We start from the raw sequence: 27,125 nt of genomic DNA on the forward strand, positions 1-27,125 counted from the left end.
CCAATTTCAATAGTCAGTTGTAAATGTGATAAGTTTCAAACTTAACATTAAAATTATGTCTTATGTCTGTTACTGAATCCAAGTTATCATACAAAGAAAAATGCAAACTGAAAGTACCTTAATTTTTTTAAAGAAATCACTATGAAAAAATTAAATTTCAAAATGCCCACTTAGGGATTCTTTTTTTTTTTTGCCTCAGTAGAGAGTGAGATCATATTAAAAACATAAATTGTGTTTTAATTTGTATAATTATTAAACACACTCAAAAGAAACATAGAAAAAGAGAGAAAATATAAGTGAAAAAGCTAAATCAATAAAAGCTAATGATACTGATACTACTGTTGACAATATTTGAATATATTCTCTTTCTGCTTTTCTATTTTATACATTAGGATAGTACTAAGTAGTATTATAACATTTTTACTCAAAATACTATATTGTAGATATTTTCTCAAATCCCAAAATATTTTTTGTAACATAATTTTAGTTTGAATATATTATGCCATAACTTAATATTTTTCTATTTTTTGACATTCATATTGTTTTAACATTTTTACTATTGTATATAAAATGCTTTGATAAATGTATTTTTGCATGAATCTTTTTATACATCCTTATATTTGTGATATGGAGAATATTAGATATGTAACTTCTGGGTCAAAGAACTTGAATATACTTAAAGATCTTGACTTAAAGTGTCAAATCGCCGTCCAGAGAGGTTGTGCCACCATTCTTACTAGTACCTTGGGTAAGGTAAAAATGCTTTGACTTTTAAAAATCTCTTATCGTTGCTATTTTAAGTTTCACTTTTATCTAATAGTTATTTATGTGGGTGTCATTTTCTAAGTGGCTAGTTTAAGCACACTTTGTAAATTGATGAGTCATTTATATTACTATTTGGTGAAGTACCTGTTTTTGCCTAATTTTCCCTGTGGCTTCATTCTTTTCTATTTACAAATTTACATCAAGGATACTATTCTTTACACTTATGTTATAGTCATTTGTCTGTTTGTTATTCCTCTTTCAGTTCTATCTACAGTCTCTTTTGAAGTACTGCTTCACATTTTAAAAAATAAATTTGTTACTCACTCTTGTTTCTTTCTGCTGATTTGATACTTAGAATTTGTTTACCCCCTCTGTTTGAGTTATATGAAGCTTCTTATGTGTCAGACACTGTTCTTTACAATGTGTTGACTCCCCTAATCCTCACAAAATATCTGTACGAAGCCTCTATTTTTGTTCATGTTTTACATGGAGATGGAAATAGTAAATTATTTCATCAAAGTCACAGTAGTATGTAAATTGCAGAGCCACCATTTCAATACAAGCAGTCCAACTCCATATTCCATATGCTTAACAAGTATGTATGAACTGCTTGTATTTTCTCCTGTTTACTTCATGATTTTATTTCTTAATATTTAATTGTTATACACTTTTTGATTAATGATATATGTCATGAGTAGGTTATTTGCGTTTTTTTAATTTTGAAGACTTATGGTAACAAGACTATTTTTGAATGATTTATTTTTGCACCTTGATAAAAAATGTTTCTCCGAGCACATACTGAATCTGTATGTAGTACAAATTTTGCTCCTTGAATTTCTGTTTAGTTTTGTCTTTTACTATTAAACAATCACCAAAACTATTGTATTTTTAAGTGTTTTCATTTTTTAAATTAATATTTCACCTTCTATTACTTTCTTAATAAAAAAACTTTGGTTATTCTTGAGTTTTATGGGTTTTTTAAGTTATTACTACCCTTAGAAATATTTGTCAAGATGTAAAACAGTTTCCATTAAAATTTTGTTTTTAATTTACTTGAAATAGATTCACTGAAGGACAATTCACACTTTATTATGTTGTTTTCCCAATTCAGAATGGGGTACAAACCCCCCAATTGTTCAGGATTTATTTTATATAATTATCTAATATATTATACCTTTTATATAGAGTTCCTACATGTATGTATATGTGTGTGTATATATATATATATACTCACACACAAAAATGTACATATATGTAAGTAAAATAGATTTATAGGAGTGTTTGTGTATGGGGTGGATATATATATATATAAATTATTTATTATAACTATTCTGGAATTGTCCAAACTAATGACTCTATTATTCATTTTAATTTAGATTTCCACACTTGGCTATGATAATTGGTTTGTATCTATTCTCTCCAAAACTGGGAAATATTAGGACAGAGTTATTACACCATATTTTGTAACTCTTCAGTGCATACACAGTAAATATTTCTTATATGAATGAATGCTTTCCTCCCCCCTATTTAAATTAGAAATATTTTAGCCCTTTTTAAATTCACATATATTTAACCATCACTTGTAAATCACTAGAAGTAGTATATTTGATTGGAACCTGCAATGCATTTCTACAAATTAGTTTTTGTCTCAGAATAAAACAATTTGAAATGAAGGATTATCTTTAAATTATTAAATACTGCTATTTTTAAAGCAATTTGAGGAAGGTTTTAAGTGTGGTCAGAAGTAGACATTACCTGTACACAGATTTTTATTTCTTGACCCTTGATTGTTGCTCTCATGAATTTGAAAAAATTAAAAACAGCAAGAGTTTTCATTTAATAGATCCAAGGTTTCTTTAGAGCTGCTTATTCTTGTTTATTTTTGTAGCAGCATGCAAACCTTCTAAATTTCAGTAATTCACATAAAATGTGATATCAGGAAAACACAATCTTCAATAGCTATGGGGAAAATGTTTTGAAATCACTCTTAATGTTTCTCTTTTTCACTTATGAAGGTAAACAAAACTGAGCATCTTATCATAACTATATATATAAATCTAAAATACATATCAGAATATGTATATATGTATATACATATTATGTGCTATATGTAAATATATGTTAAAATATTTTTCATTTGAAAGCAAAAAACTCTTTAATTTTCTGGTGTGTCTTTGTAGTAGGTTAGCATTTTATATCAGCATTACTTTGGAAGCTCAATTGAATTTCCTTTGAAATTCCTATGTGTTATATAACCTGAAGAGGATCACAAATGTGAGAAACATTTGTGGTCATAGAGAACTTTCATGGCACATTAAATATGTGCATGTGGGTGGGAGAGAGAGAAAAGAGAAAGAGTGTGTGTTTTTGCTCATCTGGGTATCTTTGCATTGACTTACTATATGTTATTTTTTAATCCTAGAGAGTCTGATCTTTTGCCAGTCATGTTTTCTTTGTGTGGCTTTTTAAAATTTTAATTTTTTAACATTTAGTTTCATGGGTACATGTGCAGGTTTGTTGTATTCGTAAATAGCATACCACAGGGATTTGATGTGCAGATTATTTCATTATCCAGGTAATAAGCATAGTACTCAACAGGTAATGTTTTGAGCCTCCTCCTCCTTGCGCCCTCCACCTTCATGTAGGTCTCAGCGTCTGTTGCTCCTGTCTTTGTGTCCATGTGTACTCAATGTTTAGTATCCGCTTATAAGCGAGAACATGTAGTACTGGGATTTCTGTTCCTGAACTAGTTCACTTAGGAACATGGCCTCCAGCTCTATCCATGTTGCTGCCAAGAATATGGTCTCATTCATTTTTATGTCTGTATAGTATCTTATAGTATATACATCCACATTTTCTTTATCCAGTCTACTGTTGATGGGCATTTAGATTGATTCCATGTCTTTGCTGTTGCAAATGGTGCTGCAATGAACCCGTGCACAGTAGGAGTATCTCTTATCTCTACTCTAATAGGCTCACCTCATTAGGTCAGGTCCAGCTAGTTAATTTCCTTTTTGTTTAACATAAGTTTGACTGATTAGAGACCTTAATTACATCTTCAAAGTACCTTTCTTCTTTTCCATTCTATTGGTTAAAAGCAAGTTGTTAGTCCTGCTCATACTCAAGAGGGAGGGATTACAGACAGGTGTGGATATCAGGAGCTAAAAATATCAGGGCCATTTTTATAATCCTGCCTACCACACTCTGTGACTACAGTTTGCAAATAATTTAAGAGGGAGAAAATAATATCCTGTTTATGTTATCTTAATTTGTAATTTTTCGCCTGTATTTTAACCAGCATGAAAGCACTATAGAAGCTATAATATCCTCTGTAACTATTAAATAATACGGTGGTTGTGAATATTTTCTTATCTTTGCATAACTCAAAGGAGAGTTTTGTGACCATTCTCCTTCTAAGGTAATTTTAATATACTCTATAGAAGCATTCTTCAGATACTTGACCTAATTCCAAATTGGTGCTTTGAAAAAGAGACCCAAATGTGGATACACTTGAACATGTTCATGATGTGAGGAATGATAAATCTTAAGAGATTTTCTCATCATTTGGACTTTTATATTGTTGTAACAGTTTGCCATATCAGTCAAGGAGTACTTGTGCCCCACTTGTGGTTTAGATTGCATAATACAAAAGTCTCTAATACTCTCAAGTAATATTTTTCCTGAATTTAAGATTATTTTATTCAATCTTACAGGAAATAAAAATACAGTCAAGAGAATTTATTTTATTATACTCGATTTTATTTAAAAATAGTAATGATTTACTGAAAATTATCATCAATAAACAGAATCTTAGTGTGTATTGAAATATGTACACTGGAATAATCTTTTATTTTGAAATATTTATGCCTTCGACATTGCTAATTTATATGTCTAGATAATTATCTTTAAATTAATATACAAAAATTACAGTCATTTTTAGGGAAAACATCATACTTACCCTTTTAAAATCTTTTAACTTGTTTGAATTCAATCTATACTTACACCTTCTGCTCCCATTTCTCCTTTTTTGTTTCCAGGTTAAGCTGTAATAGAAATTCAGTTGATGAGACAAGATGGAAGTTCTGCCATTGAATACTCCTTGAAGTTGGAACTCTTCTGAATAGGCCCAAAGGACAAAAACTTTGACTATATAAACTACTTTTGGTCATTACAGGTCGACTATTATGTTCTCTTATGAAACAAATATCATCTAAAATATTGTACACGATTATAAACATAACCTTTCCAAAATAAAATCAGAACTTATTCCTGTGCCAGCATCATGAAACGTTCACATTATTGTGATGAGAATGTTTATAAGTGGATAAGCATTCTCTGTTCATCAGTGATTCTTTTTCTCCCCTAAAATTTAGAAGATTTTAAAGGTATTATTGATCTAAAAGCACTTTCTTCCAGCCCATGTTGCTTTCTCTATAAGCTTCACTGCTCATTAATTGCTCTTGAATTGACAGCCATTGTACGTAACTCCCACTGTGGTCAATCATCAGGCAGTAGAACTTAGAACAGTGGGAAATATGCGTTAATATGATTCTTTGATCAACTCAAAAAATACGAGGACTTTTAAGGGTGACATCTAATACAAGTGGATTTAATTTTGTGGACAAAAAGAAAGCCTAATATAAAAACCCAACGATTCCTAAGGGCCTTGATATCAGAAGATTAAGTCTTTTAAAGAATCCGGCATGCAGAAAGAGAGCACAGACCATTGCACCTTTAAAGCAGTGCAGCCTAGCAGATAGTAGTCCTAGAGCTTTCTGGGTGTCTACAAAGACAACATTATTTAGTCTCATGTGAGTGGCTATTGAAACTTACCTGACCTTACAGATTATTTCTCATAATAAACAAAATTCTGATTTAGGCCTTGGAAACTTTTGTTAAAATAAAAGTATGTTCTTAGAAAAGAGTAGCAGGTCATACATACATTAAGGCAATTAATAAACTATTCATCAGATTATGATAGCAAATGCCATCAAGGGAAAGAGAGGGATTCTTATTTTGTCTCCTTGTAGAGAAGATAAGAGCCATACATTGTAAAATATCTGTGCCATTCATATTCATTTTATACCTTCCTCTTTTTGTCTGCCAATCTACCATTGCATCTGATAGAACCTGTGTATTCCAAAAAAGTCAGGTACAACCTATATAGGTAGGCATACAAATACCTTCATTATCCTTCAAGAAGACAGAATCAGGAAGAGATTTACACAGACTCTAAAGGGAGCTCAGCCAATTTGAGCAGCTATTTTAGTGTCTTGGGATCCACAGCGTGGCCTAGAGTTAGTGAAAGGCTTAATAAGGACACATCTCGTTGTCTCTGTTGACTCCTTACCTAGGAGGGAGTGGCAGGGTCAGACAAGGTAAGAACTGGATACTCTAAAGCCAGGGTCCAAGACGGATCCATCATTGTCCTTGTTTACACTGGAGCTGTGCTCCTTATTTTCATATATCTAAAAAAATGTTCTGCTGACTTACACGTTTCTCTTAATTTACTAGTTTATATTTATTAACAAGTAATAATAGCTAATATTATTACTTGTTAATAAAATAATTTTAATCCTAATAGCTAATATTTTCCCTTTATTATAGTAAACTGTTCTTATGAATATTATATAACATCAATGAAAATATTTATTTTCCTTTTGTCTCACTTCTGACAGTCTCACTCTGTCATCCAGGCTGGAGTGCAATGGCGTAGTCTCGGCTCAGTGCAACCTCTGCTTCCTGGGTTCAAGTGATTCTCCTGCCTCAGCCTCCTGAGTAGCTGGGATTACAGGCACGTGCCACCACACCTGGCTAATTTTTGTATTTTTTAGTAGAGATGGGGTTTCACCATATTGGCCAGGCTGGTCTTGAACTCCTGACCTCACAATCCACCCTCCTCGGCCTCCCAAAGTGCTGGGATTACAGGCGTGAGCCACTATGTCCAGGCATCTTCCTTTTAACAACATGTATATTTTTAAATTAAGCCAATACATTTCACATGATAACATTATGTACATCTTGGTGAATATTTTATAAAAATTATTTTAAATCTCTTGACAGTACTTAGAAACTTATGTCATAAATTATAATGAGATTAAATGAGCAAATCAAACTTCTAGCATTACATAGTAATCAAGATGTGATTGCCAGTGGAGTAATATTTCATTTTTATTACTGTAATGTTATCTGAGAAAATAGATATATTTTGTTTTTTGTAATTCACTCAGTTATCCATTACGTTTCAAGCTCTTCTGATCCCATTTTGAATTTAACTTTTATTAACCTAACTTTAGTTACATTTTACTTTACCTAAATGTCCCAAAATATTAGTATTAGCTCTTTTCTTGTGTATAATAATCTTAATAATTTCAGATTTTTACGTCCAAATCTAGTACTTTCAGTATTGAGACAAATTAATTTTGTGAAATTGGGAACTTAATTTTTCATTATATGAAGAATCTAATTCTTAGATATTTTTGCTTGCTTAGGTGGCCTTAAAAGGTAAAGACTGCTGGATACACAATGCCATCAACAATGTTTTTTATAATTCCAGTAGAAATTAATTTTAAATAACAAATATATATATGGTTTAATTTTGATAGCAGATGAAACTTATTTTATGGTTATTGAAGACTCCCAGTGATTTCCTTGGGTGGAAATACTTTATTGACCCAAATGGCAGGAAGACCACTCAGCACAGAGGACGGTTCCCAAATAGGGGAAAATGGGAGGTAGCCAGCAGACACGCGCCTTCTCATATAATGGAGCGTGGTGACTCTTCTCTGCTGATCTATGTTCACACAGCCAACTCTCAGGCAGGATCCTCTACTGGACTATACGATGTGAACATGGCAGAGGTAAGGTCATTGCTCTTCCTTTTGTACTAAATAGGAAATATAACTAATTGTCTCTTAGCTTATAAAACAGAATAACCCTAAACCTTTTATCAACATAGGTGGGAAATAACTGAGTGATGAAAAGGACATCTCATGTATTCTTTATCTTGTAAATCATATTGAAAACTTCTACATAAATATCAGAAGAGTATATTTACACTTCAGGTTTGTGTAAAATTTGAATTTATTAAAATTAGTAAAGATAATATGTCTTAAAAACGCACAATATATTCATTGAACTCAACTCAAAGTTTCATTTTAGCACAAATTTTGTTGTTTGTTGTCCCCAAGGTAATGGTGATACAATAATTTTGCACTTTTGAGAGTTACGTAAAAGGAATTCTCTGTAAATAAATTGTTGTCAGGAAATAATATGTAGTATCATAAAATAGTTTACAAGAAAGCATTGTGTTTCTTACTTTTGCAAGAGAATTGGGTTAAGAATCAAAAGATCTGAGATTGTGCTCCAATTCTTTTAATAATTAGTTGTGTAGTGTTTACCTTTTCCATACGGTGTTTTACTGTGTTAGGTCATAAGAGCTAGTAGTATCTAGGTCTCTTTTAGCCTAAAATTCTGTGATACTTAGTTGCAATACAATAAGAAAAAACTTTTCTTTTAGTTACAAACTATACAGATTTGTGTTTTACATAGATTTTTCATAATGAAGCATTAACAATTGTAATATATTTAAAAGGTATTAAAATATTCTCTCATGCCAAAATATCCCATGCAATAGTCATATTTCTAACCTAAGTGTTTCTTGTAGATTGTGCTTATAGCAACACATATGGCTTGGTAGATAACGAACCCTTAATAAATATTTGTTGATTAAATAAGCTTTGCAGTTGACAGATATTTATATACATTATTTGTTTTATTCATTCAGGAGAAGAATTATATTACATTGCAGTCATTCACTTACTAACACATTCTCTATTGTGGCAGGATAAAGGTGCCTTGCTCTGTGACACTTGTCCTCTGCCAAATGAGAAAAGAACTAGTGTGTAAAAACAACAAGAAATACTTGAAAGATTATAGATGTTACCAAAACAAAAGGTAGGGCTCAATATGGATTCCATATTGTTTTCCCCAATTTGTTGAAAGACTAATGACAGTTTATATTTTAAACAAAATTATTTAGTGATGGAAGTTATCTTTTTGACTTTATCACTTCCATTTTACATAGCAGGTAAAAATGTTAATTTCCCCTGTCAACTTGAAAAATTCAACTGTTTGATGTCATATAAATGAAAGACACAGTCTGTGTTTTTGTATTCAACTTGAAAAATTCAACTGTTTGGTGTCATAATGAAAGGCATAGTCTGTGTTTTTGTATTCTTACACTATAAATTGAATATTGTGAATAAATTATATATTTTTTAGTTTTAGTGCAAAGCCAAATCATAGAAAGTTTGTCTCTGAGACAAATTAAGTAACATAGGCAAATTTAAAAATAGGACAGAGATTTAAGACACCGAGGTCTATTTTTGATTGAATTTCAGTATCGGTTTATGTTCTATGGGCTGGATCCTGATCAGATATTCCTTGTTTTTAAATACTGAAAGTAGAGAACCTTAAATGTTACCTGGCAGCTAAAAATCTTGATTGGACCAGAACTGCTTTTAGGAAATGACATTATCTATCTGTAATTTGTTTCCTTTTCTTTGCTTACATAAAGAAAAGGTATTTCTCTAAATGTCTTCCTCTTAACTTGCTGTAAGGGGAGAGGGTATAAGGGTTAAGATGGGTGAGAACAAAGGGGAAAAAACAACTAAAATATGTTTACTGATAAACCAATTCAGTGAGATGAGATGTCTTCAGCTAGTAAAACCTCCAAAAAATAAAAACCATAAAAACAAAAACAAACAAAGAAAAACATACACGCAAGAAAGAAACAAAACAAAACACTCACAAATCTTCTAAAAAGAAAATCTGACTTTATTCCTGAGTCAGTATGCAGTCAGGAGGTTTGAAATCAGAAAATGAGTGAGAGCGTGTCCAGGGGATTTCTGTCAAAATATGAACATGTCCGTAAGAATAAAACAAACAAAAGGCTTAGATAGTAGTTTTATTTTTTCTAAGCATCTAATAGAATCTTGCAAGACGATGATGATTTTCTCTGTCTCAATAACAAGCAAAAAACTAAAAGTTTAAACTGCAACAGAAGGAATTTGTGTTAGTCATAATAATTTTTTTTTTCTTACTTGAATTATAAACCACTGAAAAAATTATGCAAGAATAATTTTTGAAATTTCTGGTTTTTGGCTAAAAACAAAGATTATAATGCATCACATTTGGTTATAAGGAAGAGTCAGGGATAGTAAATTTTTGAGATTTGTAATCTGTAATTATAGCCATATCTATATCAATTTTATACTGGTTCATAAATCTCAAGACCAAGATTTAGAAAGTAATTATTTGTTTCAGTGCACTAACTGGTTACAAATAAGTTTTAAATATGTTTTATATTACTTTCCTGTCACATTTCAGGATGAAGTACCTGGAAAGTATAGGAGATGGAATATGTAAGAAAATATATGTGTTTCAGTAAGACTTTTAATGTGTTCCACATTGGCACATGCCTTTAGAGAATAACGTAAATTATTTTTATCTTAACACAGAAAAGGAGAAAGGCTTAACTTGCAGAAAAAAGAATTTGCGTCAAACATAAAAAAGCCTTTTATTTCCTCCACTGCTCCCTAAATACAAACCCATTATTATAAGATACTCCCTCCTACAACCATTCTCACTTTGTTCCGTATACACCCCAGAGAAAAAAAATAAAAATAATTTAAATCATTGAAAATATAAAGTATATGTGAAATGAGCTACAAAAATGTACCAAACAAGTCATGAATTCACTGACTCTTGGTGAAAATAAGAATTAAAAACTAAAGCAAATACATGTACCAACTTTAGAAAAGATTCACTAGCTTATATTAAGTCTCAACAATGATTTGATTAACAAAACTCTGCACTGAAATAAAAGGATTGACAAAATAGAATGAGATGTCGGAAAACTTTTTGAGGGATCATTATTTCTTGTCTCATTTGGTGTATGTAGGCATCAGAGGTGAAAATGAGAGACAAAGATAAAGAAAATAAATTTCTTAGTCATCTACTTTCCACAAGCCTAAGGGAAAGTCAGTGGTTTATATAATAGAACTAACACTGTAAGTCATTTCTAATACCTGTGCTGATGGAAACCACATGCAGCTTAAAGTAGTCCTTATTGTAAGGGTTTACTTGGAAGTGAAAGGTCGAAATTACAAAATGGAAAATAGCAATAGGAGATTCATTATTCACCGTTCCTTTAGACATTTATAGCACAGAGTCAGGAAACTCAATATTGGAAACAAATGAAAAGCCGATGAAAAAGAAAAGATGGAGCACTCTTTAACAAATTACCCTATTCTGTCTAAGAGGCAAATAAATAAGCTGAGGATATACAGGATAGAACAGAAAGTGTACTGCCTGTTATGGACTTTATTCAAAAGTTAGTTCTAATTTTTAATGCAGTGAATATCTTGAAGGAGAGTCGGAAAGTAAGCCTGTAATGGATGTGAGTGTGCTATGTTCTGTTTATACAGCTAAAAGAGCAATTTTGCTCTAACTTTGGAGTAATTTTTATGGTATTCAGTGAATCTTTATACATAATATATGAGAAAATATAAAAGGAAAATGGGAGTTACAGGAAGGTCATCTTAAAAAGAAAGAATAGGCCAGGTGTGGTGGCTCACACCTGTAATCCCAACACTCTGGGAGACCGAGGAGGGCGGATCACAAGGTCAAGAGATTGAAACCAACCTGGCCAACATGGCGAAACCCCGTCTCTACTAAAAATTCAAAAGTTAGCTGAGTCTGGTGGCATGCTGGCCTTTAGTCCAGTCTACTCTGGAGGCTGAGGCAGGAGAATCGCTTGAATCAAGGAGGAGGAGGTTGCAGTGAGCTGAGATTGCCCCACTGCATTCCAGCGTGGCAGTAGAGCAAGACCGTGTCAGAAAAAAAAAAAAAGAAAGAAAGAAGAAAAAAAGAAAGAAAGAAAGAATAATGAGACTTAACACTTTTCTTGCAAGTTGACATCATTGTACTAACAAAGTTTGATATCAAGAAGTTATTTTATCTTGCCCTTGGATGACCTATTCAGCAGAAAGTTGAGAAAAATATACTCAGTGTTGCAATGTGGAAAAATTATATTCTTTCTTGTCCAGTAAAAAGGTCGTTATAATATTTATTCCACTATTAAAAGTAACGTAAAGCACTCTGATTTATTAACGTAATATGAGATTGAAACATTAAAGAGTAAAAATGGGGTTTTGTACGAGCATATAGCACTCGCCTTAAAATAGCAGCTCTAGTTCTTGTTTCCCTCCTTTGTGCTCACAACTGCTTATCTTCTTCCAAGAGAATAAACTCTTTGGGCTTCATATACATAAAAGAGTGTTTACAGCACTCAAATGAGCATCCCTTTTCAATGTGATTACTCATCCAGCGTTCATGGCTGCTTCTTAAATTTCTTTATTTGGCATTTACTGAGCAATATAGAGAAAGGCACTCCCTTTGGCTTTCGTTACAGACTTACAAAGTGATGAAATTTGAATTCCTATTCTAAACAAGTTTAGAAGCAACCGTAATTAAAGTCTTCCCACAGTGGCCACTGTTAGGAATATATATTGATTGTTATTTTCCTGAGGAGAAGGCAGCCATTAATTCTGATTGTTAAGGTTCTGAGAAGGCCGAAGAGCAGAGCTAGTGTTGCAGCCAATTCACAAAAAATGAGTTGAAGGTATATAATGAAAAACTAGAGGAATATAAAAGAAATCTTATGAGCAAACATTTAAAGGTATAAAAATCCATAGAATATTTTAATTTTATTCGATTCAAAATATATTTACTTGCTTGATCCTGTGCATGAGGAATAGTTAGAAGTCTGAAATTTATAATACAGTGTGTATTTGGACTGACATTCAGTTTGTACACACTGATATAGCCATTCTGGGCATTAAAATATTGAAATGCTGTGACTATCCTTGGTAAATAATCATAGCCCTTAGTCCTTCAAATATGCCCCTTTGCTGTGTCCACCCTGGAAGCTTCCTCAGGTTTCACTATCTCTCCAGGATTGGGAAAATCTAATAGTGAAAACAAAAACCTGCCTGGTACAGCAAGCACCTCAAGGAACCCTCTTCAGACCAAGTTTTCTAGTGTTAATATTTATCAGTCAGTGAACTTAACATAATGGCTCTGATGTATTTTGAATTTAATCCCCTAGGTACAAAGAATAGAGTGGAAAATATAAATGAAAAGAAAGATTTGGAACATACTGTGAAGAACCTTGGCTATGATGCTCAAGATTCTGTGAGGCTTTAATATGTTTTTTATGAGAAGTGGGTGAAATGATTAAATGCTGTAATTTAAAAAAATAACTCACGTGGTAAGGTGGTATATGAACTTGATATTTTATATGTGTCCAATTTGGCTAGGAGAAAATTACAAGTAAAGCAGAGCAGTTGAATCAAATAGATACCATCCAGCGTGATTTTCTGAAATCCATTCTGGTTCTTTGTGTGTTTAGTCTGCACTATACCTAATTCTACTGAATAGAGCTTCTGTTCCCATTAGGAATAAACTTATGTAAAACATAGTCAAACCAAATTTCCTTTATGGGAAGACTGCTGGGTAGAGTGGGCTCAAGTACAACAAATTTAAGATAAGGCACCATGGCTGTGTTCATTTGTACCCTCTAGGGTAATGAAAGGACAAAGACAGGAAAGAACAGCAAAGCAAGAGAAGTGTTACATAATGAATTCTGTCTATTCCTTTCCTCAGAGGTCCATGTCTAGTATTCAGAATTTTGACAGATGAAATTCCAGTTGAAGGCCATCCTTGATAAAGACTTCTACCATTTTCAATAATTAGTACTCCTTGAAGAGTTACTTTTCACAGTTCAGAAACTCAAGTAGCCTAAGTTAAGACTGCATTAATTTCATTTGATTGCTTCACCTCATATTACTATACCCTCTATTGCCCACAATTAAGCCACATTGCTTGAAATTATAATTCACTTTGTGATTATGCTTTCACTGATGTAGTTCTTCCTCCTTTCAACAGTCCATCTGGGAGTTATTTGACTATCCTCAGCAACTACCTGCAAACATTAGAGCAGTGATCAACATTGCTTTAAGCTGGTGGATTGACAAGACTTTGGGGAATAACTCCTGCCTAATCTATTTCATACTTATAATGGCTTCCAGGTTAGGCTGCTTAATTTAAAAAGCTAACTTTGCTCTCTGTGAGATGAGCAAATCTCAGAGTGATGTTATGTTGACATTTTGAAAGCAAAGTACACGTTGAAAGAGAGGGCTGCCAGGGAAATTCTGCCTAGCAAGCTGGCTTCCCAGGTCCTTCAGAATGTTATTGTATCACTGAATTTAAGTAGGTCCGTAGTCTGAAATTCCACCTTGTAGGTCTAGGAGCAGGATTTTATCAGTATACCCAGATGCCAAATACTAAGCTGAATGCTTCTTGGCGATCATGGCAGTAGCCTCCTGAATGATAGTCTTGAGAAGCATTTTGACTAACCCAGTGGTTTTCATTCTATATTCTAGAAAGCTCTAGAATTTAACTGTTCGATATGACAGCCTCTAGCCATATATTAAATATCAAACAATTGAAATGTGGCTAGCAACTAAGGAACAAAAATTTTTAATTGTAATTTTAGATTCCTAATCTTAAATTAGAATTATAAGGTACTTTAACTTAAATAAAAAATTAAAAACCAATATTTAATGTAGTCACTGAAAAACTTCTATTTAGAACAACAGCATAAATATATTGTTTAGAACAATATACTTTTTCAACTCTAATTTCTTGAAATCTTTATACAGATCAAGTGTTTCCAAAGAAAATGTAGCATCTAAATTGAAATGTGCATTAAGTATAAAATGCACACTAAATGTTAAGACTTACTAAAAGAAAAATAATGTAAATATTTCATTAATAAAATTTATGTTAAATATATGTAAATGATTATATTAGGTAACATATAATAATAAAATTAAGTTTACCTATGACTTTTTACTTTTTTAAAATGTGGCATCTTGGAAATTAAAAATTTCACATGTGGCTCACATTATGTTTTATTGGACCGAGCTGGTCTAGAATATGGGGGTTTTGTTATTCAGATTATTTATCCACTCAGGTAATAAGCATAGTACCAGATAGGTAGTGTTTTGATCCTCATCTTCCTCTCATCCTCCACCCTAAAGTAGGCCCCAGTGTATATTGCTCCCTTCTTTGTGTCCATTTGTACTCAATGTTTAGCTCTCCCATAAAAGTGAGAACATGTAATATTTGGTTTTCTGTTCATGAATTAGGATAATGGCCTCCAGCTCCATCCATGCTGCTGCAAATAACATGATTTTATTCTTTTTTATGGCTGCATAGTATTCCACATTTTATGTTTACCATAATTTTTATATCCAATCTACTGTTGATGGGCATTTAGGTTGATTCCATGTCTTTGCTATTGTGAATAGTGCTGCAATGAACACGTGTGCATGTTTTTATGGTAGAACAACTTATATTTCTTACAGTATATACTTAATATTGGGATTACTGGGCCAAATGGTAATTCTGCTTTAAGTTCTTTGAGAAATTGCCAAATTGCCACACGTAACATTTGATGTAGTTGTAGATTCCAGAGGTTTTAAGAATCTTCTTGGTTTTTTTTTTTTGCATTTCTTTTATAGATTTGAGGATATATGTATTTATTTGTTACATGGATATTACTTGTGTGGTGGTGAGGGTTGTGTTTATATTGTACTCATCAGAATGGGAGAAAATATTTACAGGTTATGTCTCTGACAAACGAATAAAATCTAGAATATACAGGGAACTCAACTCAAGAAGAAAAAAATCAAACAACCCCATTAAAAACTGGATAAAGGTTATGAGCAGACATTTCTCAAAAGCAGCCAACAAACGCATTTAAAATGATCAACATAACTAATCATCAGTGAAATGCAAATGAAAACCACACTGAGATATCATCTTATTAATACATGAGTCAGAATGGCTTTTATTAAAAACCATGAAAACAACAGATGTTGGCATATATGTGAGGAAAAGAGAATGCTCATACACTATTGGTGGGAATGTAGATTATTACCACCTGCAAGGAAAACAGTATGGAGGTACTTCAAAGAACTAAAAACTCAACTACAATTTGACCCAGCAATTCCACTGCTGGGTGTCTATTCAAAGGAAAATAAATCATTTAAAAAAAGACACCTGCACTTTTATGTTTATCACAGCACGACTTACAATAGCAAAGTCACTGAAGACACCTAAGTGTATTTGTTTTTGTCCTCTCTGATGTGTTTATGCTTCCCTAAGTACTCCTTCTTAGATAGAGTCTGTGTCTTACAATTCTTTCAGTTATAATCCACTGTTAATAATTGATTCCCATGGTGGATGCGATAAGATATGGGGGACAGAGAACATGTTGTAAACTTATGATTATATCTCAGTGTTTATGTGAGTCTGTTTCTCTGGACTCTGGCCTTCCCAACTATTTCTTAGCTTTCCCACTCCTAAAGGTGATGCAGGAAGACTAGAGTGTTCTGAAGACTAATACATGCCCTTTTCTCAGGTGAGATGAGGCTCTGATAAAATCTCCCTAGCCCTCTTTCCCAGAGTAAAATTTTGTTGTGGAAAAAGCTCTGGGTATATTTCACAATGACTATTCTTCCTTTCCCCCTTCCAGTGTGATAAAGAGAGTATTCTTTGTTCTTCACAATAAGGAACCTGATAGGGTTCTTGGAGATAAAACTAACCAAAGTGTTGGGCACCCCCCTTAAATAGTGATCTGCAGGAGTTTCTCATTCTAATGCTAGTCTGCAGTCCGTCTTCAGCAGTTTTTGAAAATTACCATTTAAACGCTTCAATTTGTTTATTGTTCTAGAAGTTTCTGTTCTAGGTAAGCAGATCCCAGCTGTTAATGTCTGACTATCTTGTCTCTCGAGATTTGGATGGCTGTTTGTCCTATGACCTCAGTTCCCTGGTAGATCTAAGAAAAGTTATTGTTTTCCAGTGTGTTTAGTCTTTTTATTGTTATGAAGATGAGAATGATGACTTCCAAACTACTTGTCAGAAAAGATAACCAGTATAATACCATTTGTAATTACGCTGGATAATCATGGTCACATTATATAGTTTTTTGTCCTGAAAGCCTTGTCTTTCAATTGGTATATCCATTTTTAAGATATGCAATATCACTTTATTATATTCTAATCAGGATACATTTTGCCTCTTTCCATGGGTGTTAATTAAATTAAATGACATTTGACTACATTTTTCGTAGAGTGATACTTAAGCAAAGCTAATACTTACATCTTTAATTTTTTAATGGATCACAAACTACTGAACTTGATGTTCTTGAAGTTACAAAGAAGAGGGTAAAACAACATTTAAGCCCCAGTGAAGCTTATCATGTACTTGGAGAAACAAAGCTAATCTTTTTGAAACAAATAGAAAAAAAAAACTTTTTGATCAAATTCAGCGATTGAAAAATGGCTTTTAAAGCCAGGTCAAGGAAATAAATAATATCCACTGGAGTCTAGGTGAGCATGTAGCACATGAGACCAGAACAAAAGTTGAAGGCGTTTAATTAAATTATCTTATTTTACAAATCCAAACACTGACGACAAATGCTTTGCAAATAGTTATTGGTGTAGCTGAAGCAAGCTTCTAGTTTTCTAATAGTTATTACTTTGCCTAACACATGATTTAGAATTTAAAATAAATAATTTGTTGTTGATTTAACACTGACATGCATGCTAGCATTTTCAGATGGCATATCTCAACTATAGTAGGACAATTTAGGAGTGTCATTCAGTATTAAATATTCAGAGATGACTTTACTCAGTATCCCTAGTGATGTGTCACACTGAGGTTGAGATTCTCACCCCAGTCTTCATCAGGTTGATTGAAAGTGTTTCATGATAATTCTGGAAACTAACACATTTTCTTACTCATGCTCTTCTAAGCTATAGCCATTAGCAAATAGTAGTTCCTAAATGACATCTAAAAAAAACTTTTTTTGCAATAGCTCAGTCTATTATTGCTACATTTTTTCCTCTGAGAAACTGAAAAATTTTCAACTAGCACTTGAATATGTGGAGTTATTTAATGGAAGACATGTTCAAGATATTAATGTATTTTATATTATTGTAATAAAATAATAATATATAACACTTAAGATCTCAGCAAGAATTATCTTCAATTTCCTTTTAAATTTATATTTATGAGCTGGAATAAGCTTCTTGTAATCTCTGAGTCAAGTATAGATAAATGAAGAATTTAAATGTAGTGGATTTTATGTTACATCTTAGTATAAAAATACAACCTATCAAACCTACCTCTTAGTATTCCCTATTATGCATCTTCTGCCCATTTTTACCTCTGCTTCTTACAGTCCTGTCATGGAAAGGGGGTATGGAATGCTTATTTGAAATGTAGGCTCTGAGCCCGGGTAAAAATCTGAATTGTAATTCTTTTTTTTTTTTTTTTTTGAGACAGAGTCTCACTCTGTCACCCAGGCTGAAGTGCAGTGGCTCTATCTCGGCTCACTGCAACCTCGGCCACCTAGGTTCAAGCAATTCTCCTGACTCAGCCTCCAGAGTAGCTGGGATTATAGATGTGCGCCACTACACCAGGCTAATTTTTGTATTTTTTTTTAGTAAAGGCAGAGTTTCACCATGTTTGTCATGCTGGTCTCAAGCTCCTGACCTTGTGATCCACCTGCCTCAGCCTCCCAAAGCTCTGGGATTACAGGCCTGAGCCACCGCACCCAGCCCTGAATTGTAATTCTTATTAGTTACTGATGGAAGAAGAGCTATTTAAGATTTCTGTCAGCAATTTTCTTTTATTACAATTAGGATTAAAACATATCTTACAGGGTTTTCAAAGATAAATTCACATAGTCACTACACAATGATAACCTGCCTACTCTATGCCAAGCCCTATTTTAGATCCTAGATATATACCCATAAAGAAAACAGATAATCCCTACTCTTACAGAGTTGAAACAATAATGAAAATAGATCAATGATAAATACATATGTGGCATCCAAGCTACTGATACAAGCTGTAGAAAAGGATAAAGCAAGGTAAAGGGACTGCAACTAAACGGTCTGCTAGATTAGATGCAGTTATCATGGAACATCTTCCTGAGGAGGTGATATTTAAAGAGAGACCCCAAAAAAGTGAAACCAGCCAAAAGGTTATCGTATGGAAAGGGTCATGTCTTTAAAAAGAGACCAGAAAGTAATTGCAAATGTCTTGACGCAGGAGTGTGCTTAACATATTTAAAGATTAGCAAGGAGGCAGCCGGGTGCAGTGGCTCACCCCTGTAATCCCAGCACTTTGGGAGGCCAAGGCGGGTGGATCACGAGGTCAGGAGATCGAGACCATCCTGGCTAACACAGTGAAACCCCGTTTCTACTAAAAATACAAAAAAAATTAGCCAGGTGTAGTGGCGGGCGCCTGTAGTCCCAGCTACTTGGAGAGGCTGAAGCAGGAGAATGGCGTGACCCCGGGAGGCGGAGCTTGCAGTGAGGTGAGATTGCGCCACTGCACTCAGGCCTGGGTGACAAAGCGAGACTCTATCTCAAAAAAACAAACAAACAACAACAACAAAAACAAAACAAAAAAATATTTAAAGATTAGCAAGGAGGCAAATGTGGCTAGATCAGAGTTGCCAAAGAGAGAGTGGTTGGAGATTACATAAGAAAGGTAGTAGGGGAAAGTGCCAAGCCTTGTAAAGCCATGCTATGGATTTTTCAGTTTACTCTGAATCAGGAAGGGAAATCTTTAAGAATTTTACTGTAGAAATGTAACATGGTTTGCCTTGAGATTTTCAGGAATTGTTCCTTTGGTTGCTTGTGGAAAGAACTCTAGGAGAGCAAGGTTAGGTGCAGCAGGATCAAGTAGGAAACAATAGGAATGGCCCAGGAGGGACATAATTGTAGCTTAGACGAAGCTGCTGGAAGTAGAGGTGATAAGTGCTGGATTCTGAATATATGTTGAAACAGAGCTCATATGATCTGTTTAAAGATGGCCCCGAGATTTTTTACCTGAGTACCTATAAGAATAGACTTGACATTTAGTAAGATGTAAGAGATCAGGGCAAAGAGTAGGACGTTTAATGAGGAGGGGTATGCATAGTCTGGGGATGACAGTTAACACATGGAAAGTACCCAGACACAGCCTGTCTCATAGAAGCGATGAAATAATTATCAGCAATTCTTTTCCACCACACATGTTATTTCCATTCTTGTATAACATTAACTTTGCTCTTGCTCCTTACCATATCAAATTCTTCCTTTTTGTAAAAAGTCAATTTTAAATTCATTTCTAACCTTACCCCAATAAAGTTAGAGAATCTTTCTATGAGAATCTTAAATGTGTGTAACCTGCACAGATTTTCTCATATGTGATTCTATGTTGCTTATGCATTTTTCTCATTCAAGGTACTTTAACATTGTGAATGTGCATGGGTGAATGTAGAAAGGCATATTTCATGCCTCTAAAACTTTTGGATGATTGGCATCAAGCATAACAACAATTAAAGCCCAAAGCAGAACAAGAGAGCAGTCATAATTTTCATAACAGAATTTATTTCCCTTTGGGAACACTTGCAGGTGTTTAAATGTCAGGTGTGCTGATAGCTTTGGATTCACATATCCACTAAACGATGCTCTAAGGTAAGTTGGAAAAGGGTGATCCTCTCTGTGGGAATGTTTGTTCAATATTTCTGATATTCATATATTTATATATGTAATTCTTATACGTTGTGAATTTATTGTCTCTTTCAGTGTAGATGTTCTCTGGTTAAAACTCATATATGTGATTCAAGATGATCATACTTTTGCCCACTCTCACACTTCCACCCACAGTTGCAGGCCCCTGGCCAGGTAGCCAGTTCTTCTGCTGCTATTAGGACTATTCTTGGAACCAGCTGTCTCAGATGTAGGGATGGGGCCTCGCATGCAACTATCTTCCTGGCAAGGAATAAGAAAGGAAGTACTAGAAAGAATGCAACAGGGAAGGAAGGAAAGCTAATTCAAGGTACATCATTGAGCTAGTTAACTTGTATCATTTTCTTCATTTGTGAAATTAAAATTCTGTTTCTGTTTTCAGCATTTCAGTGAGACAGCTGTCTCCTAAAGCTCATTTTCTAGTGTTTTACTGATTATTGGGATGGCTAATGAATACGTGGATTAAGATTTTAAAAGTATAATTATTATAGCTTAGTGTTCTATATGTCATCAAAGTTCGTTTTAGCAAGAATGGTCTATGTCAGCACCTTGGAATCAAACTCATTTCATTAGCTTTTAAGAGATATATAATTGGCTGCATAGGTTGGTGATTTTAGATGGAGTGAGAGGAGATCATGAGTTTATTTTCCCAAAGAGTTCCCCTGTCTTTTCAAGGCCTAAATTCTGTCATTGAGATTCTTTTTTTGTGGCCTAAGGCTTTTATCCTCTATTAAAATGCAAATAATATATTCTTTATACCTTAATGAATTTGTGCTAATTAGGTACTCCATTGAAATCAAGTTTTGATGTTGACAAGTAAGGATAAGGGGGTGCATGAGAAGACCCTGGTATCATAAGCTATGAGTTGGATGTTGATTATGGAAAATGCCTGCTGACGTTTCAGTGTTTCCTAGAGCTCCCGTTAAAGAAAGGCAATGTTACTTCAGCTCTTGAGAAATTAGAACAAATGGCTCTTAGGAAGGGAGAGAAAAATGAGAAAAACCTGTTGCTGTTCAGTAATTAACCTGAAAAAACAGTAGTTTGAAGAGAAAACTCTAATTCTTAGTTTCCTGACTTATCCTACCAAAATAATTTATTGTTTTATTGACCACCAGATTTAAACGCAAGGCAAGTTTGGAACAAGAAGAAGCAACAATGCTACACATTTGCCAGCAGGAGACCGTGTAACACAAGTTCCTTTCTCGATTGGCTAAAATATCTTTCAGAACGAAATCAAATACACTCTAAAGAAAGTCTATTCTTGTTCCTAATTCTTTAAAAGAGCTTCATGGATTTTTTCTTTTTTTTTTTTTTTTGACAGAGTCTCACTCTGTCGCCCAGGCTGGAGTGCAGTGGCACGATCTTGGCTTACTGCAACCTCTGCCTCTCGGGTTCAAGCTATTCTCCTACCTCAGCCTACTAGTAGCTGAGATTACAGGCATGTGCCACCACGTCTAGCTAATTTTTGTATTTATAGTAGAGACAGGGTTTCACCATGTTGGCCAGGCTGGTCTCGAACTCATGGCCTCAGGTGATCTGCCCGCCTCAGCCTCCCAAAGTGCCAGGATTACAGGCATGAGGCACCACTCCCGTCTGTTTTTCTGAGACAGCATCCTGCTCTGTCGCCCAAGGTGGAGTGCAGTGGTGCGATCTCGGCTCACTGCAACCTCTGCCTCCCTCCCCCTCATGGATGTTTTTAATAACAGTTGGTCCTGGCTTTGGAGAACCACTAAGCTGATATTTTGAATGAGTCTTAGAATTAACATTTCTTCAGTGGCAATTTTGGTATGTATTTTTTCTTATACACTTTAGCAATATGTTTGGAGACCGAACCATTTTGAAATATCAGGTCTACAACTTACTAGAAAATTTACAAAGCTTCTGCAAGCTTCATTCTCCTTATCTGTAAAATTGAACAAGAGTAACTCCTTGCTTTAAAGTTAAATGATTATGCATATCACATTTTAGCTACTTTGATTATAATTTCATTATCTCAGACTGCATCACAAGATTAGGTATTTTATAAAATGATCATATTTATGGAGGTATAGAAAATAAAATTTATAGCTCAATAATATATCACTGTAGTACACTTGCGTATCAGTTACTACAGTCTAATATAGTGCTAATATTAGAAAAATGAGAGGAATCAAAACGTATTTATCAAATTTATGCAAAATGATTAGCACGTTCCTACCATATTATCTCAAGACGTAAGTGCTGTCTAACAGAGTAAAATATTCTATCTTGATGTTTTGAGAAAGTTAACAGTTTGCAAAATTCCTATCCCTCACTCTGTTTTATTTTGTTTACTAGGTCATTTTTTTTCAGAATCTGGTTACAAAATCCATTCATTTTCATAGTATTCTATGCAGCAGAGACATTTGTAGTCTTGGAGGCAATATGAATGAAAGTTAGTGCTGTCTCCCTGGGATTATTTTAATAGTCTCACTGTGCTCAGTTCTTCACTCCACTGTAACCCTTTCTACACCTTTCCATGCATGTTGCACCACTTGGTTTTCTAAAGACTAGTTAGAATCTGGTCCTTTCTACGGAAGTTTTCTATAATTTTACCTGGTTCCTAGGCTTTGAGGTAATTCCACACCACTAGTATTTGCCCAGGCAAATTATTGACAGCTTCCTAGCACTCCCTACAACTTTCTGATTTTATATATGGGGACTCATTACTCCTATTTCTACATCCCATCAACACATAGGGCATTGTAAAGGGAAAACTGGCCACCTGCTTCCCGACTGCAACCTCACCTCACCAGAGCGACATTACCTGCAAAAGCAGAAACTGTTGAAGTTAATGTTGAATTACATGAACCTAATGACTTTAGAAAATGGGTCAGCTGCTTCACTAATTGATCAATTCTATGATAGTTAATATTTGTACTTAGAAGCATGCATAGGCTGAACTGAACAGGATCTTTACTAAAGGGAACTGGCATATCTCTGCCTCACATGGGTGAGAAAATTTTTTAAAAAAGAGATCCTGACCGGGTGATAAATATTGTCCTTAGAAAAGGGGTTCTAGAGTTCCTGGCTCATCTTCAAACTGCGGAAGCATAAGATAACACTGATCAAGTTCAGGGGTTCCAACTAAGGACTGGCAAAGAAGGAGAGGATATCAGGGAATAGAGAGACTCAAGGAACAAGATTTCCGCTTGTCTGTAGGAGAAGTTATGTTTCCAGGAATATAACTGGAGATATGAATGAAGAGACCTGAAAATAAGACTGCCTTGGGAAAGAAAAAGTAAAGCTGAGGAAGTGGAAACTTGGTAGAGATGGGAGAAGCAGACATACTGAAAAAACTTCCAAAGGGCTCTTTCCCTTGAAGATCTAGAGTTCATTCCACAATTATGAGAGACTAATATTTCATTTTTATATTGTACTTCCCTTACGAAATTGTTACATTCGTCTTCACAACTTGGTTTGATTATCTCATAGGAGACTGAAGGGATAGAAAAGAATAGGGTGGGAAACCTCACCTGATCTGCTCAGAGAAGCAACTGTCTGTGAATGTGAGTTCTGGTTGGTGATCAGAAGTACAGGAAGGTTGATTACAGAGAATTTGGCATCACTAGCAAATGAGTATTACTGCATAATTTAACATAAGAAGAGAAGCACAGTTAACTTTATTTTCATGCCATATGCCAATGGAAACTTTCCTTGGCCAGGAGAAAAAAGCAAACAGATAAACAAACAAAAACGCTGGAGATAAGAGTTTATGGATTCTATATTATAAAGCCTCCACCATCTTCTAGTAAGAACCTCTCTCCTTCTCTTTTTCTCTTTGAACCCACATGGCATGTGTCACTTTCTAACTTATAAAAGAAGTATATTGTTATAATACTGGTAAATTTACAAGTGATTGCCATATCATATTTACAACTAGGAATCTGGGAATGTATAGGATGTTATTTTCTTTGATTATATAGTCTTATTTTATCATAATGTAGACATTTAAAATAAATGGAAGACATTTGATAACATTTGTATAGTAAATTGCTGAGAATTGACTACCAGCGATGAAATAAAAAAAATTGTTTTTTTAAATGTACTCTATTGACTGGGCACGGTGGCTCATGCCTGTAATCCGAGCACTTTGGGAGGCCGAGGTGGGTGTATCATCTGAGGTCAGGAGTTCGAGATCAGCCTGGCCAACATGGTGAAACCCCTGCTCTACTAAGAATACAAAAATTAGCCAGGCGTGGTGGTGAGCGCCTATAATCCCAGCTACTTGGGAGGCTGAGGCAGGAGAATCACTTGAGCCAGGGAGTTAGAGGTTGCAGTGAGCCGAGATCACACCACTGCACCCCAGCCTGGGCGACAAGAGTGAAACTCTGTCTCCAAAAAAAAAAAAAAAAAAAAAAATTGGCTCTGTCATACAAATTGTTGTCCCCCAACAAAGCGGTTTGTAAGTATACACATAAAAGCTACATAAAATAAATTAGCAATAGAGTGAAAATTGTTGTTTTTTTCAGTTTGACACACTTGCTCATGTCACATAAATTTTACACGTCTTTTTCTGCCCAACAACTCTCTCTCTCTTTCATTTGGCTAATTCTTATTTGGGAAAGGAAAGAGGTGGCTGTGACTTAGAAAGGGTGACAAAAGGTATCCTTGTAAAGGAACTGTTCTGTATCTTGAACGTGGTAGCGATCACATGAATCTACACATATGATGCAATTGCATATAAACAAATGTATTCACACACATAAATGAATGTGTGGTGAATGTGAATAAGGTAAGTGGGTTTTATCAATGCCAATTATTTGGCTGTGCTTTTACTATAGTTATGCAAGGTGTTACTGTGAAAGAAGAGAGTGTAGGGTATACAGGATCTCATTATATCATTACATATACCTGCATTTTAATCTACGATTATTTTAAAATAAAGTAAAATGCCCAGATAGCCATCAATGTTTGTATTGCTTGTATGAAATTAGCAGTGTCTTTTTATTAAAGAGATTGTGTTTTTTTTACAGATGTATAGATAAGTTGTGTTCAGTGCTCATGAATTATTAATCTCTAAGGATAAATCTTTACTACTTAAAGTCTAGTTAAATTCCTTATAGTTTCTACATCTTGCTGGATCTAGAAGCTAATTACCTATCTAAACACTTGGATAGTGAAAGAGCAAAAAATACCTTTTACTTGAAACACATATTTTAAATATAGGATTTCATTTTAAAAAGTAAAATTAATTCTTCTGGTTGTGCTCCCATCTCAATGTCTATTTCTTCTTCTTCTCCTTTTCTGGATCTTCCATTTCTCCTGACCTCTACATGTTTGCTAGTCCAAGGTGTTGCTCTTTTTTTTCTTTCTCTTCTTCATTCACATTGTTAAGAACTGTGAAGGTTCTGAACTTCTACTTTACTTGAAAGTTAATAGTTACCCTGCAATAGTTCTATAGATGCTGCCAAAAGACGCTGGCAGAGGCTCCTCAGTCAGAGACAAAAAACTTTATCGTTCAAGGCACAATAGGTAGCATGAGCTTCATGTTTCCATTATTTTCATTATTTTCCGCAAGACCCAGAGAGATGATGTGAAGTGATTGATGAACATTATGGCACAGATCTATCTTTTTAAATTAAAAATATTTATGCATATGTAAGAATTACATATATTTATGGGGTACATATTTTGGTACAAATATTCAATGTATAGTGATCAAATCTGAGTAATAGGAACATCCATCCCCTAGTACTACTACTACTACTACTACTACTACTACTGCTACTACTACTACTAATGATATTTCCCTCGCAACTAGAGGACACCATGTAATATGTAGATAGAAGTATTGTGTGGGAATTCCATAAAGCCTATTTAAAGGGAACTTGACTGAGCAAGAAAGATGGCTTGTTTTTTTATTTTTTATTTTTTAATCCTCTTTTCTCTTTCCTGAAATACACAATAGGATGCCTCAGGTGTAGAAGTCATGTTAAGCGACTTGCAATACTGGGGTCTGAAGAAAGCTGAGAACCTGACAACTCCATGTTTCAGCTTGGAAAAAGGTAGGTAACTATGGACAGCCCATCTGGAATTGTCTTCAATCTTGTAAGCGTGAGGAAGTGACCAATCTTCAATTGTTTCCTCTCTCTGATTATAAGAAATCAGCCAGTGAAGGTAGAGTTTAGGACAGGGAATGATGGGACCATTAGTAATGTAAACTTCAGAGCATTTAAATACTCCCACCCATTGGTAACTCACGTTCTGGCCTGGTGTCAAAGATACTCCTTTATTCATTCACTAATTGCCAGAAGGATGCATATGCCTGATTTCTTCTCTATGGAGTCCCTGTCTCTAAAACCAAAGGGGAGGGAGAGGCAGTGAGGCTTAGTTCATGTTTCAGCAAAAAAAAAAAAAAAAAAAAGCCTTTTAACTGGCACAGCCAATGAAAACAATAAAGAAAAAAAACTTATTGAGTGCTAAAAATAGTGAGTTTACTTTAGGGATTAGATACTAGCCTGAGCATGTTGCACTACAAATATTCAGTTCAAATTCTTCTTTCTTTCTTTTTCTTTCTTTCCTTTCCTTTTTTCTTTTCTTTCCTTTCCTTTCCTTTTCTCTTTTCTTCTTTCTTTCTTTCTTTCTCTTTCTTTCTTTCCTTCCTTCCTTCCTTCCTTC

The 27,125-nt window shown here is 34.2% G+C and overlaps 1 long non-coding RNA gene across 2 annotated transcripts; it reads left to right on the forward strand.

Annotated features, from left to right (window-relative positions):
* Positions 1-27,125, forward strand: LOC129489172 (uncharacterized). 2 transcript variants are annotated; one of them, XR_008659925.2, is made up of 5 exons: positions 1-4,939; positions 6,444-7,625; positions 20,625-20,796; positions 21,602-22,271; positions 26,416-27,118. It is a non-coding gene; the product is annotated as an uncharacterized lncRNA (long non-coding RNA). The 2 variants fall into 2 exon arrangements; XR_010113618.1 differs by having other exon boundaries at positions 21,602-27,125.

This window comes from Symphalangus syndactylus, chromosome 9 (genome assembly GCF_028878055.3).
Source record: "Symphalangus syndactylus isolate Jambi chromosome 9, NHGRI_mSymSyn1-v2.1_pri, whole genome shotgun sequence".
NCBI lineage: Eukaryota > Metazoa > Chordata > Mammalia > Primates > Hylobatidae > Symphalangus > Symphalangus syndactylus.